Source organism: Oncorhynchus mykiss, chromosome 12 (assembly GCF_057628025.1).
Source record: "Oncorhynchus mykiss isolate SJ-2025 chromosome 12, ASM5762802v1, whole genome shotgun sequence".
Lineage (NCBI taxonomy): Eukaryota > Metazoa > Chordata > Actinopteri > Salmoniformes > Salmonidae > Oncorhynchus > Oncorhynchus mykiss.
In genome coordinates, this window is record NC_143033.1 from 89,755,610 (window position 1) to 89,768,700 (window position 13,091).

Below are 13,091 nucleotides of genomic sequence, written 5' to 3' on the forward strand. Positions count from 1 at the left end.
CAAAAATGTTTTGAACTAAGGAGGAAATCAACTAAATCCTTTCAACTTGTTAGAAAATGCATTCATTTGCCCAAGAGAATCATTAGACATCAACAAAATGCATCAGTGATTCGTATTTCCACGCAACTTTCAGAAACAGCACAGGACTGCCCAGTTTCTGTGCGCATGCGTGCGGAGCGCGCGCAGGTCTACACTTTGTGTAGCCGTTAGCGTTGAGGCTAATGATTACCTTCTTCTGGTAGAGAAGGAAAGGCTTCCCACAAAAACCTTCTCAATGAAATGTTAACTGCAAAGTAGCCTATGCCAGCTTGGCAGAATTATATCATCATTATTTGCATCAATCCAGTGGCCATTTGTTTTGCAAACTCCGCAATCACATGAGCGCTACAGCAACACCGCTTAACCAAACAAAGGTCTCTTCCTGGCGCACGCTTGCGTTTAAAGGGTAACTACACCCCAAAATCGATATGTCTTCAATTTTTCCAAGACCTCAAAAGTGGTCTCCTGCTAGGGTTTTAAATGTTGTCGTGGACATAGAACATCCAATCGTGTTATATTTCGATTAAAAAGGTGTGCTTTTGAGAGCGCAAACCTGGAGAAGCAGGGATAAACGGTAAACCGGGAAATGTAAACGGAGGAGAGGGGGAATTTTTTTGGGGGGGGGGGTCAGGCAAAACATTGAAGGGATTTTACAGGGCCCTAATGGACGACAGACATTGACAGTCTAAAAACAAATGCTGAATGTAGTGCCTACATTTCGAGGGAAACGCACTGTCCATGATTGGATTTGATCAGGGCAGGGCAGCACTAACAAACTGCATGTAGTCCAATAAAAAGACACAACATTATTAGGGCGATAAATAAAAGGCAGTTGCTCCACGCATGACACAAGAGTACCCTCTACTGGAGCAAAAAGCTTACAGCACCTGGTATTCCCAGGCGGTCTCCCATCCAAGTACTAACCAGGCCCGACCCTGCTTAGCTTCCGAGATCGGACGAGATCGGGCGTATTCAGGCTGGTATGGCCGTAAGCGAAGGGAACCCTCTTGGTACACTATATAAAGTCAATGTGCCGCTCATTCATCGGGAGACAGAGAAATGTCCACGTTGTGACACACTGACAAAGCTCAAACCTTGCTTACATTTCCTTTCCAGCCCATATATTTCACTCTTGTGGGGGGGGGAGAGGGCATATCCTATGTTCACACTTATGACAACTTCATGGACTAGGGCCCTATATAATACGGAATCACGGAATCCAGACTTTAAACCGAAATTCAACAATATTCAAAAATGTTTTGAACTAAGGAGGAAATCAACTAAATCCTTTCAACTTGTTAGAAAATGCATTCATTTGCCCAAGAGAATCATTAGACATCAACAAAATGCATCAGTGATTCGTATTTCCACGCAACTTTCAGAAACAGCACAGGACTGCCCAGTTTCTGTGCGCATGCGTGCGGAGCGCGCGCAGGTCTACACTTTGTGTAGCCGTTAGCGTTGAGGCTAATGATTACCTTCTTCTGGTAGAGAAGGAAAGGCTTCCCACAAAAACCTTCTCAATGAAATGTTAACTGCAAAGTAGCCTATGCCAGCTTGGCAGAATTATATCATCATTATTTGCATCAATCCAGTGGCCATTTGTTTTGCAAACTCCGCAATCACATGAGCGCTACAGCAACACCGCTTAACCAAACAAAGGTCTCTTCCTGGCGCACGCTTGCGTTTAAAGGGTAACTACACCCCAAAATCGATATGTCTTCAATTTTTCCAAGACCTCAAAAGTGGTCTCCTGCTAGGGTTTTAAATGTTGTCGTGGACATAGAACATCCAATCGTGTTATATTTCGATTAAAAAGGTGTGCTTTTGAGAGCGCAAACCTGGAGAAGCAGGGATAAACGGTAAACCGGGAAATGTAAACGGAGGAGAGGGGGAATTTTTTTTGGGGGGGGGTCAGGCAAAACATTGAAGGGATTTTACAGGGCCCTAATGGACGACAGACATTGACAGTCTAAAAACAAATGCTGAATGTAGTGCCTACATTTCGAGGGAAACGCACTGTCCATGATTGGATTTGATCAGGGCAGGGCAGCACTAACAAACTGCATGTAGTCCAATAAAAAGACACAACATTATTAGGGCGATAAATAAAAGGCAGTTGCTCCACGCATGACACAAGAGTACCCTCTACTGGAGCAAAAAGCTTACAGCACCTGGTATTCCCAGGCGGTCTCCCATCCAAGTACTAACCAGGCCCGACCCTGCTTAGCTTCCGAGATCGGACGAGATCGGGCGTATTCAGGCTGGTATGGCCGTAAGCGAAGGGAACCCTCTTGGTACACTATATAAAGTCAATGTGCCGCTCATTCATCGGGAGACAGAGAAATGTCCACGTTGTGACACACTGACAAAGCTCAAACCTTGCTTACATTTCCTTTCCAGCCCATATATTTCACTCTTGTGGGGGGGGGAGAGGGCATATCCTATGTTCACACTTATGACAACTTCATGGACTAGGGCCCTATATAATACGGAATCACGGAATCCAGACTTTAAACCGAAATTCAACAATATTCAAAAATGTTTTGAACTAAGGAGGAAATCAACTAAATCCTTTCAACTTGTTAGAAAATGCATTCATTTGCCCAAGAGAATCATTAGACATCAACAAAATGCATCAGTGATTCGTATTTCCACGCAACTTTCAGAAACAGCACAGGACTGCCCAGTTTCTGTGCGCATGCGTGCGGAGCGCGCGCAGGTCTACACTTTGTGTAGCCGTTAGCGTTGAGGCTAATGATTACCTTCTTCTGGTAGAGAAGGAAAGGCTTCCCACAAAAACCTTCTCAATGAAATGTTAACTGCAAAGTAGCCTATGCCAGCTTGGCAGAATTATATCATCATTATTTGCATCAATCCAGTGGCCATTTGTTTTGCAAACTCCGCAATCACATGAGCGCTACAGCAACACCGCTTAACCAAACAAAGGTCTCTTCCTGGCGCACGCTTGCGTTTAAAGGGTAACTACACCCCAAAATCGATATGTCTTCAATTTTTCCAAGACCTCAAAAGTGGTCTCCTGCTAGGGTTTTAAATGTTGTCGTGGACATAGAACATCCAATCGTGTTATATTTCGATTAAAAAGGTGTGCTTTTGAGAGCGCAAACCTGGAGAAGCAGGGATAAACGGTAAACCGGGAAATGTAAACGGAGGAGAGGGGGAATTTTTTTGGGGGGGGGGTCAGGCAAAACATTGAAGGGATTTTACAGGGCCCTAATGGACGACAGACATTGACAGTCTAAAAACAAATGCTGAATGTAGTGCCTACATTTCGAGGGAAACGCACTGTCCATGATTGGATTTGATCAGGGCAGGGCAGCACTAACAAACTGCATGTAGTCCAATAAAAAGACACAACATTATTAGGGCGATAAATAAAAGGCAGTTGCTCCACGCATGACACAAGAGTACCCTCTACTGGAGCAAAAAGCTTACAGCACCTGGTATTCCCAGGCGGTCTCCCATCCAAGTACTAACCAGGCCCGACCCTGCTTAGCTTCCGAGATCGGACGTATTCAGGCTGGTATGGCCGTAAGCGAAGGGAACCCTCTTGGTACACTATATAAAGTCAATGTGCCGCTCATTCATCGGGAGACAGAGAAATGTCCACGTTGTGACACACTGACAAAGCTCAAACCTTGCTTACATTTCCTTTCCAGCCCATATATTTCACTCTTGTGGGGGGGGGAGAGGGCATATCCTATGTTCACACTTATGACAACTTCATGGACTAGGGCCCTATATAATACGGAATCACGGAATCCAGACTTTAAACCGAAATTCAACAATATTCAAAAATGTTTTGAACTAAGGAGGAAATCAACTAAATCCTTTCAACTTGTTAGAAAATGCATTCATTTGCCCAAGAGAATCATTAGACATCAACAAAATGCATCAGTGATTCGTATTTCCACGCAACTTTCAGAAACAGCACAGGACTGCCCAGTTTCTGTGCGCATGCGTGCGGAGCGCGCGCAGGTCTACACTTTGTGTAGCCGTTAGCGTTGAGGCTAATGATTACCTTCTTCTGGTAGAGAAGGAAAGGCTTCCCACAAAAACCTTCTCAATGAAATGTTAACTGCAAAGTAGCCTATGCCAGCTTGGCAGAATTATATCATCATTATTTGCATCAATCCAGTGGCCATTTGTTTTGCAAACTCCGCAATCACATGAGCGCTACAGCAACACCGCTTAACCAAACAAAGGTCTCTTCCTGGCGCACGCTTGCGTTTAAAGGGTAACTACACCCCAAAATCGATATGTCTTCAATTTTTCCAAGACCTCAAAAGTGGTCTCCTGCTAGGGTTTTAAATGTTGTCGTGGACATAGAACATCCAATCGTGTTATATTTCGATTAAAAAGGTGTGCTTTTGAGAGCGCAAACCTGGAGAAGCAGGGATAAACGGTAAACCGGGAAATGTAAACGGAGGAGAGGGGGAATTTTTTGGGGGGGGGGGTCAGGCAAAACATTGAAGGGATTTTACAGGGCCCTAATGGACGACAGACATTGACAGTCTAAAAACAAATGCTGAATGTAGTGCCTACATTTCGAGGGAAACGCACTGTCCATGATTGGATTTGATCAGGGCAGGGCAGCACTAACAAACTGCATGTAGTCCAATAAAAAGACACAACATTATTAGGGCGATAAATAAAAGGCAGTTGCTCCACGCATGACACAAGAGTACCCTCTACTGGAGCAAAAAGCTTACAGCACCTGGTATTCCCAGGCGGTCTCCCATCCAAGTACTAACCAGGCCCGACCCTGCTTAGCTTCCGAGATCGGACGAGATCGGGCGTATTCAGGCTGGTATGGCCGTAAGCGAAGGGAACCCTCTTGGTACACTATATAAAGTCAATGTGCCGCTCATTCATCGGGAGACAGAGAAATGTCCACGTTGTGACACACTGACAAAGCTCAAACCTTGCTTACATTTCCTTTCCAGCCCATATATTTCACTCTTGTGGGGGGGGAGAGGGCATATCCTATGTTCACACTTATGACAACTTCATGGACTAGGGCCCTATATAATACGGAATCACGGAATCCAGACTTTAAACCGAAATTCAACAATATTCAAAAATGTTTTGAACTAAGGAGGAAATCAACTAAATCCTTTCAACTTGTTAGAAAATGCATTCATTTGCCCAAGAGAATCATTAGACATCAACAAAATGCATCAGTGATTCGTATTTCCACGCAACTTTCAGAAACAGCACAGGACTGCCCAGTTTCTGTGCGCATGCGTGCGGAGCGCGCGCAGGTCTACACTTTGTGTAGCCGTTAGCGTTGAGGCTAATGATTACCTTCTTCTGGTAGAGAAGGAAAGGCTTCCCACAAAAACCTTCTCAATGAAATGTTAACTGCAAAGTAGCCTATGCCAGCTTGGCAGAATTATATCATCATTATTTGCATCAATCCAGTGGCCATTTGTTTTGCAAACTCCGCAATCACATGAGCGCTACAGCAACACCGCTTAACCAAACAAAGGTCTCTTCCTGGCGCACGCTTGCGTTTAAAGGGTAACTACACCCCAAAATCGATATGTCTTCAATTTTTCCAAGACCTCAAAAGTGGTCTCCTGCTAGGGTTTTAAATGTTGTCGTGGACATAGAACATCCAATCGTGTTATATTTCGATTAAAAAGGTGTGCTTTTGAGAGCGCAAACCTGGAGAAGCAGGGATAAACGGTAAACCGGGAAATGTAAACGGAGGAGAGGGGGAATTTTTTTGGGGGGGGGGTCAGGCAAAACATTGAAGGGATTTTACAGGGCCCTAATGGACGACAGACATTGACAGTCTAAAAACAAATGCTGAATGTAGTGCCTACATTTCGAGGGAAACGCACTGTCCATGATTGGATTTGATCAGGGCAGGGCAGCACTAACAAACTGCATGTAGTCCAATAAAAAGACACAACATTATTAGGGCGATAAATAAAAGGCAGTTGCTCCACGCATGACACAAGAGTACCCTCTACTGGAGCAAAAAGCTTACAGCACCTGGTATTCCCAGGCGGTCTCCCATCCAAGTACTAACCAGGCCCGACCCTGCTTAGCTTCCGAGATCGGACGAGATCGGGCGTATTCAGGCTGGTATGGCCGTAAGCGAAGGGAACCCTCTTGGTACACTATATAAAGTCAATGTGCCGCTCATTCATCGGGAGACAGAGAAATGTCCACGTTGTGACACACTGACAAAGCTCAAACCTTGCTTACATTTCCTTTCCAGCCCATATATTTCACTCTTGTGGGGGGGGAGAGGGCATATCCTATGTTCACACTTATGACAACTTCATGGACTAGGGCCCTATATAATACGGAATCACGGAATCCAGACTTTAAACCGAAATTCAACAATATTCAAAAATGTTTTGAACTAAGGAGGAAATCAACTAAATCCTTTCAACTTGTTAGAAAATGCATTCATTTGCCCAAGAGAATCATTAGACATCAACAAAATGCATCAGTGATTCGTATTTCCACGCAACTTTCAGAAACAGCACAGGACTGCCCAGTTTCTGTGCGCATGCGTGCGGAGCGCGCGCAGGTCTACACTTTGTGTAGCCGTTAGCGTTGAGGCTAATGATTACCTTCTTCTGGTAGAGAAGGAAAGGCTTCCCACAAAAACCTTCTCAATGAAATGTTAACTGCAAAGTAGCCTATGCCAGCTTGGCAGAATTATATCATCATTATTTGCATCAATCCAGTGGCCATTTGTTTTGCAAACTCCGCAATCACATGAGCGCTACAGCAACACCGCTTAACCAAACAAAGGTCTCTTCCTGGCGCACGCTTGCGTTTAAAGGGTAACTACACCCCAAAATCGATATGTCTTCAATTTTTCCAAGACCTCAAAAGTGGTCTCCTGCTAGGGTTTTAAATGTTGTCGTGGACATAGAACATCCAATCGTGTTATATTTCGATTAAAAAGGTGTGCTTTTGAGAGCGCAAACCTGGAGAAGCAGGGATAAACGGTAAACCGGGAAATGTAAACGGAGGAGAGGGGGAATTTTTTGGGGGGGGGGGTCAGGCAAAACATTGAAGGGATTTTACAGGGCCCTAATGGACGACAGACATTGACAGTCTAAAAACAAATGCTGAATGTAGTGCCTACATTTCGAGGGAAACGCACTGTCCATGATTGGATTTGATCAGGGCAGGGCAGCACTAACAAACTGCATGTAGTCCAATAAAAAGACACAACATTATTAGGGCGATAAATAAAAGGCAGTTGCTCCACGCATGACACAAGAGTACCCTCTACTGGAGCAAAAAGCTTACAGCACCTGGTATTCCCAGGCGGTCTCCCATCCAAGTACTAACCAGGCCCGACCCTGCTTAGCTTCCGAGATCGGACGAGATCGGGCGTATTCAGGCTGGTATGGCCGTAAGCGAAGGGAACCCTCTTGGTACACTATATAAAGTCAATGTGCCGCTCATTCATCGGGAGACAGAGAAATGTCCACGTTGTGACACACTGACAAAGCTCAAACCTTGCTTACATTTCCTTTCCAGCCCATATATTTCACTCTTGTGGGGGGGGGGGGGGGGGGGAGGACATATCCTATGTTCACACTTATGACAACTTCATGGACTAGGGCCCTATATAATACGGAATCACGGAATCCAGACTTTAAACCGAAATTCAACAATATTCAAAAATGTTTTGAACTAAGGAGGAAATCAACTAAATCCTTTCAACTTGTTAGAAAATGCATTCATTTGCCCAAGAGAATCATTAGACATCAACAAAATGCATCAGTGATTCGTATTTCCACGCAACTTTCAGAAACAGCACAGGACTGCCCAGTTTCTGTGCGCATGCGTGCGGAGCGCGCGCAGGTCTACACTTTGTGTAGCCGTTAGCGTTGAGGCTAATGATTACCTTCTTCTGGTAGAGAAGGAAAGGCTTCCCACAAAAACCTTCTCAATGAAATGTTAACTGCAAAGTAGCCTATGCCAGCTTGGCAGAATTATATCATCATTATTTGCATCAATCCAGTGGCCATTTGTTTTGCAAACTCCGCAATCACATGAGCGCTACAGCAACACCGCTTAACCAAACAAAGGTCTCTTCCTGGCGCACGCTTGCGTTTAAAGGGTAACTACACCCCAAAATCGATATGTCTTCAATTTTTCCAAGACCTCAAAAGTGGTCTCCTGCTAGGGTTTTAAATGTTGTCGTGGACATAGAACATCCAATCGTGTTATATTTCGATTAAAAAGGTGTGCTTTTGAGAGCGCAAACCTGGAGAAGCAGGGATAAACGGTAAACCGGGAAATGTAAACGGAGGAGAGGGGGAATTTTTTTGGGGGGGGGGTCAGGCAAAACATTGAAGGGATTTTACAGGGCCCTAATGGACGACAGACATTGACAGTCTAAAAACAAATGCTGAATGTAGTGCCTACATTTCGAGGGAAACGCACTGTCCATGATTGGATTTGATCAGGGCAGGGCAGCACTAATAAACTGCATGTAGTCCAATAAAAAGACACAACATTATTAGGGCGATAAATAAAAGGCAGTTGCTCCACGCATGACACAAGAGTACCCTCTACTGGAGCAAAAAGCTTACAGCACCTGGTATTCCCAGGCGGTCTCCCATCCAAGTACTAACCAGGCCCGACCCTGCTTAGCTTCCGAGATCGGACGAGATCGGGCGTATTCAGGCTGGTATGGCCGTAAGCGAAGGGAACCCTCTTGGTACACTATATAAAGTCAATGTGCCGCTCATTCATCGGGAGACAGAGAAATGTCCACGTTGTGACACACTGACAAAGCTCAAACCTTGCTTACATTTCCTTTCCAGCCCATATATTTCACTCTTGTGGGGGGGGGGGGGGGGGGGAGGACATATCCTATGTTCACACTTATGACAACTTCATGGACTAGGGCCCTATATAATACGGAATCACGGAATCCAGACTTTAAACCGAAATTCAACAATATTCAAAAATGTTTTGAACTAAGGAGGAAATCAACTAAATCCTTTCAACTTGTTAGAAAATGCATTCATTTGCCCAAGAGAATCATTAGACATCAACAAAATGCATCAGTGATTCGTATTTCCACGCAACTTTCAGAAACAGCACAGGACTGCCCAGTTTCTGTGCGCATGCGTGCGGAGCGCGCGCAGGTCTACACTTTGTGTAGCCGTTAGCGTTGAGGCTAATGATTACCTTCTTCTGGTAGAGAAGGAAAGGCTTCCCACAAAAACCTTCTCAATGAAATGTTAACTGCAAAGTAGCCTATGCCAGCTTGGCAGAATTATATCATCATTATTTGCATCAATCCAGTGGCCATTTGTTTTGCAAACTCCGCAATCACATGAGCGCTACAGCAACACCGCTTAACCAAACAAAGGTCTCTTCCTGGCGCACGCTTGCGTTTAAAGGGTAACTACACCCCAAAATCGATATGTCTTCAATTTTTCCAAGACCTCAAAAGTGGTCTCCTGCTAGGGTTTTAAATGTTGTCGTGGACATAGAACATCCAATCGTGTTATATTTCGATTAAAAAGGTGTGCTTTTGAGAGCGCAAACCTGGAGAAGCAGGGATAAACGGTAAACCGGGAAATGTAAACGGAGGAGAGGGGGAATTTTTTTTGGGGGGGGGTCAGGCAAAACATTGAAGGGATTTTACAGGGCCCTAATGGACTAAATTAATAAATAAAATAACAGTTGTTCCATCACGAAATGGATCAAGAATACACTATTGGAGCAAGAAGCGTTCAGCAACTGATATTTTTCTGCTGTTTTCAGCGATCTATTTTTTTATTTGGAAAAAGTATAAAATTCTAATGTTATATACCATAAAATTGTATTCGTGTTCGTTGAGGTAGCGTGGCCGAGTGGTCTAAGGCGCTGGATTTAGGCTCCAGTCATTTCGATGGCGTGGGTTCGAATCCCACCGCTGCCAGAAACTGTCTTTTTTTTCATTTTGAAAAATCTATGCAAAACGGACATTACAGACTACTTAACCTTGACGTCATTTCAACTGCAACCTTTTATGGTGTTGCTGTATGATTTGTGGATTATGCAATTGCTCCCTCATGTTGTGCATGTATCATAGTACATACAGTCTAGCATTTGAAAAAGGTTAACGAGTCTTTTTCTGGAGGCAGAACTGAGTGATGTCACCTGATATAGGCAGTGGTGTAAAGTACTAAAGTAAAAATACTTTAAATACTCCTTAAGTCGTTTTTTGGGGTATCTGTACTTTACTTTACTATTTATATTTTTGCGAACTTTTAATTTTACTTCACTACATTCCTAAAGAAAATAATGTACTTTTTACTCCATACATTTTCCCTGACACCCAAAAGTACTCGTTACATTTTGACATAAATGGACCAAATCACACACATCAAGAGAACTTCCCTCTTCATCTCTACTGCCTCTGATCTGACTCACTAAACACAAATGCTTTGTTTGTAATTATGTCTGAGGTTGGAGTGTGCCCCTTGCTGTCCGTCAATAATTGTTTTACTTTAGTGCGGAGCCCCTAGTCCCACTGTACAAAGGAGTCCCAACTCCCACACATGCAGTGACCACACCCAGTATAACCAGCGTGTCCAGAGATGCAACCTCTCTTATCATCACTCAGTGCCTGGGATAACCTCCACTGTACCCGCACCTCGCCATACGCCTCTCTGCACATTATTCCCTGAATCTATTCTACCACACCCAGAAATCTGTCCCCAAAGCACTAGACTACCAGTTTTGCTAGCCTTTAGCCGTACCCTCATCCTACTCCTCCTCTGTTCCTCGGGTGATGTGGAGGCTAACCCAGGCCCTGCGTGTCCCCAGGCACTGTCATTTGGTTTCATGCATCTCAACATCAGAAGCCTCCTCCCTAAGTTTTTTTTACTCACTGCTTTAGCACACTCCACCAACCCTGATGTCCTTGCCGTGTCTGAATCCTGGCTGAGGAAGGCCACCAACATTTCTGAGATTTCCATACCCAACTACAACGTTTTCCGTCAAGATAGAACTGCCAAAGCGGGAGGAGTTGTAATCTACTGCAGAGATAGCTTGCAAAGTTCTGTCATACTTTCCAGGTCTTTGCCCAAACAGTTCGAGCTTCTAATTTAAAAAATGAATCTCTCCTGAAATAAGTCTCTCACTGTTGCCACCTGTTATAGACCCCCCTCAGCTCCCAGCTGTGCCCTGGACACTATATGTGAATTGATTGCCCCCCATCTGTCTTCAGAGTTCGTTCTGTTAGGTGACCTAAACTGGGATATGCTTAACACCCCAGTAGCCCTACAATCTAAGCTAGATGCCCTCAATCTCACACAAATTATCAAGGTAACCACCAGGAACAACCCTAAATCTGTAAACATGTGCACCCTCATAGATATTATCCTGACCAACTTGCCCTCCAAATAAACCTCTGCTGTTTTGAATCAGGATCTGAGCGATCACTGCCTCATTGCCTGCATCCGCTATGGGTCCGCTGTAAAACGACCACCCCTCATCACTGTCAAACGCTCCCTAAAACACTTTTGCGAGCAGGCCTTTCTAATCGACCTGGCCCGGGTATCCTGGAAGGATATTGACCTCATCCCGTCAGTCGAGGATGCCTGGTAGTTCTTTAAAAGTAATTTCCTCACCATCTTAAATAAGCATGCCCCATTCAAAACAATGTAGAACTAAGAACAGATATAGCCCTTGGTTCACTCCAGACCTGACTGCCCTTGATCAGCAAAAAAACATCCTGTGGCGGACTGCAATAGCATCGAATAGTCCCGCGATATGCAACTGTTCAGGGAAGTCAGGAACCAATACACACAGTCAGTCAGGAAAGCAAAGGCTAGCTTTTTCAAACAGAAATGTGCATCCTGTAGCTCTAACTACAAACATTTTGGGACACTGTAAAGTCCATGGAGAATAAGAGCACCTCCTCCCAGCTGCCCACTGCACTACAGCTATGTAACACGGTCACCACTGATAAATCCATGATAATCAAAAATTTCAATAAGCATTTCTCTACGGCTGGCCATGCTTTCCTCCTGGCTACCCCGGCCAACAGCTCCGCACCCCTCGCAGCTACTTGCCCAATCCTCCCCAGCTTCTCCTTCACCCAAATAAAGATAGCAGATGTTCTGAAAGAGCTGCAAAACCTGGACCCGTGCAAATCAGCTGGGCTAGACCATCTGGACCCTCTCTTTCTAAAATTATCCACTGCCATTGTTGCAACCCCTATTACCAGTCTGTTCAAACTCTCTGTCGTATCGTCCGAGATCCCCAAAGATTGGAAAGCTGCAGCGGTCATCCCCCTCTTCAAAGGGGGTGACACTCTAGACCTAAACTGTTATAGACCTATATCCATCCCGCTCTGCCTTTCTAAAGTCTTCGAAAGCCAAGTTAATAAACAGATCACTGACCATTTAAAATCCCAACGTACCTTCTCCACTGTGCAATCCGGTTTCCGAGCTGGTCATGGGTGCACCTCAGTCATGCTCAATGTACTAAACGATATCATAACCACCATCGATAAAAGACAGTACTGTCCAGCTGTCTCCACCGACCTGGCCAAAGCTTTCGACTCTGTCAATCACTGTATTCTTATCGGCAGACTCAATAGCCTTGGTTTCTCAAATGACTGCCTCGCCTGGTTCATCAACTACTTCTCAGACAGAGTTCAGTGTGTCAAATCGGAGGGCCTGTTGTCCGGACCTCTGGCAGTCTCTATGGGGGTACCACAGGGTTCAATTCCCGGGTTGACTCTTTTCTCTGTATATATCAACGATGTCGCTCTTGTTGCGGGTGATTCCCTGATCCATCTCTACGCAGACGACACCATTCTGTATATATCTGGCCTTTCTTTGGAAACTGTGTTTTAACTAACCTCCAAACGAGCATCAATGCCATACAACACTCCTTCCGTGGTCTCCAACTTCTCTTAAATGCCAGTAAAACCAAATTCATGCTTTCAACCGTTTGCTGCCCACACCCACCCGCCAGCCCGACTAGCATCACTACTCTGGACGGTTCTGACCTAGAATACGTGGACAACTACAAAT

At 44.7% G+C, this 13,091-nt stretch overlaps 7 non-coding genes and 1 pseudogene across 7 annotated transcripts; 1 reads left to right on the forward strand and 7 right to left on the reverse strand.

The window, feature by feature from the left end:
• Nucleotides 1–914: 914 nt before the first annotated feature.
• Nucleotides 915–1,033, reverse strand: LOC118937966 (5S ribosomal RNA). Its single transcript, XR_005035373.1, has one exon. It is a non-coding gene; the product is annotated as a 5S ribosomal RNA (ribosomal RNA).
• Nucleotides 1,034–2,201: 1,168 nt separating this feature from the next.
• LOC118937967 (5S ribosomal RNA) lies at nucleotides 2,202–2,320 on the reverse strand. The gene has a single exon (XR_005035374.1). It is a non-coding gene; the product is annotated as a 5S ribosomal RNA (ribosomal RNA).
• Nucleotides 2,321–3,488: 1,168 nt separating this feature from the next.
• On the reverse strand, nucleotides 3,489–3,597 carry LOC118937968 (5S ribosomal RNA; annotated as a pseudogene).
• A 1,168-nt stretch (nucleotides 3,598–4,765) lies between these two features.
• Nucleotides 4,766–4,884, reverse strand: LOC118937969 (5S ribosomal RNA). The gene has a single exon (XR_005035376.1). It is a non-coding gene; the product is annotated as a 5S ribosomal RNA (ribosomal RNA).
• A 1,167-nt stretch (nucleotides 4,885–6,051) lies between these two features.
• Nucleotides 6,052–6,170, reverse strand: LOC118937970 (5S ribosomal RNA). Its single transcript, XR_005035377.1, has one exon. It is a non-coding gene; the product is annotated as a 5S ribosomal RNA (ribosomal RNA).
• Nucleotides 6,171–7,337: 1,167 nt separating this feature from the next.
• Nucleotides 7,338–7,456, reverse strand: LOC118937971 (5S ribosomal RNA). The gene has a single exon (XR_005035378.1). It is a non-coding gene; the product is annotated as a 5S ribosomal RNA (ribosomal RNA).
• A 1,176-nt stretch (nucleotides 7,457–8,632) lies between these two features.
• Nucleotides 8,633–8,751, reverse strand: LOC118937977 (5S ribosomal RNA). Its single transcript, XR_016485449.1, has one exon. It is a non-coding gene; the product is annotated as a 5S ribosomal RNA (ribosomal RNA).
• A 1,149-nt stretch (nucleotides 8,752–9,900) lies between these two features.
• On the forward strand, nucleotides 9,901–9,982 carry trnal-uag (transfer RNA leucine (anticodon UAG)). The gene has a single exon. It is a non-coding gene; the product is annotated as a tRNA-Leu (tRNA).
• The last annotated feature ends 3,109 nt before the right edge of the window (nucleotides 9,983–13,091 follow it).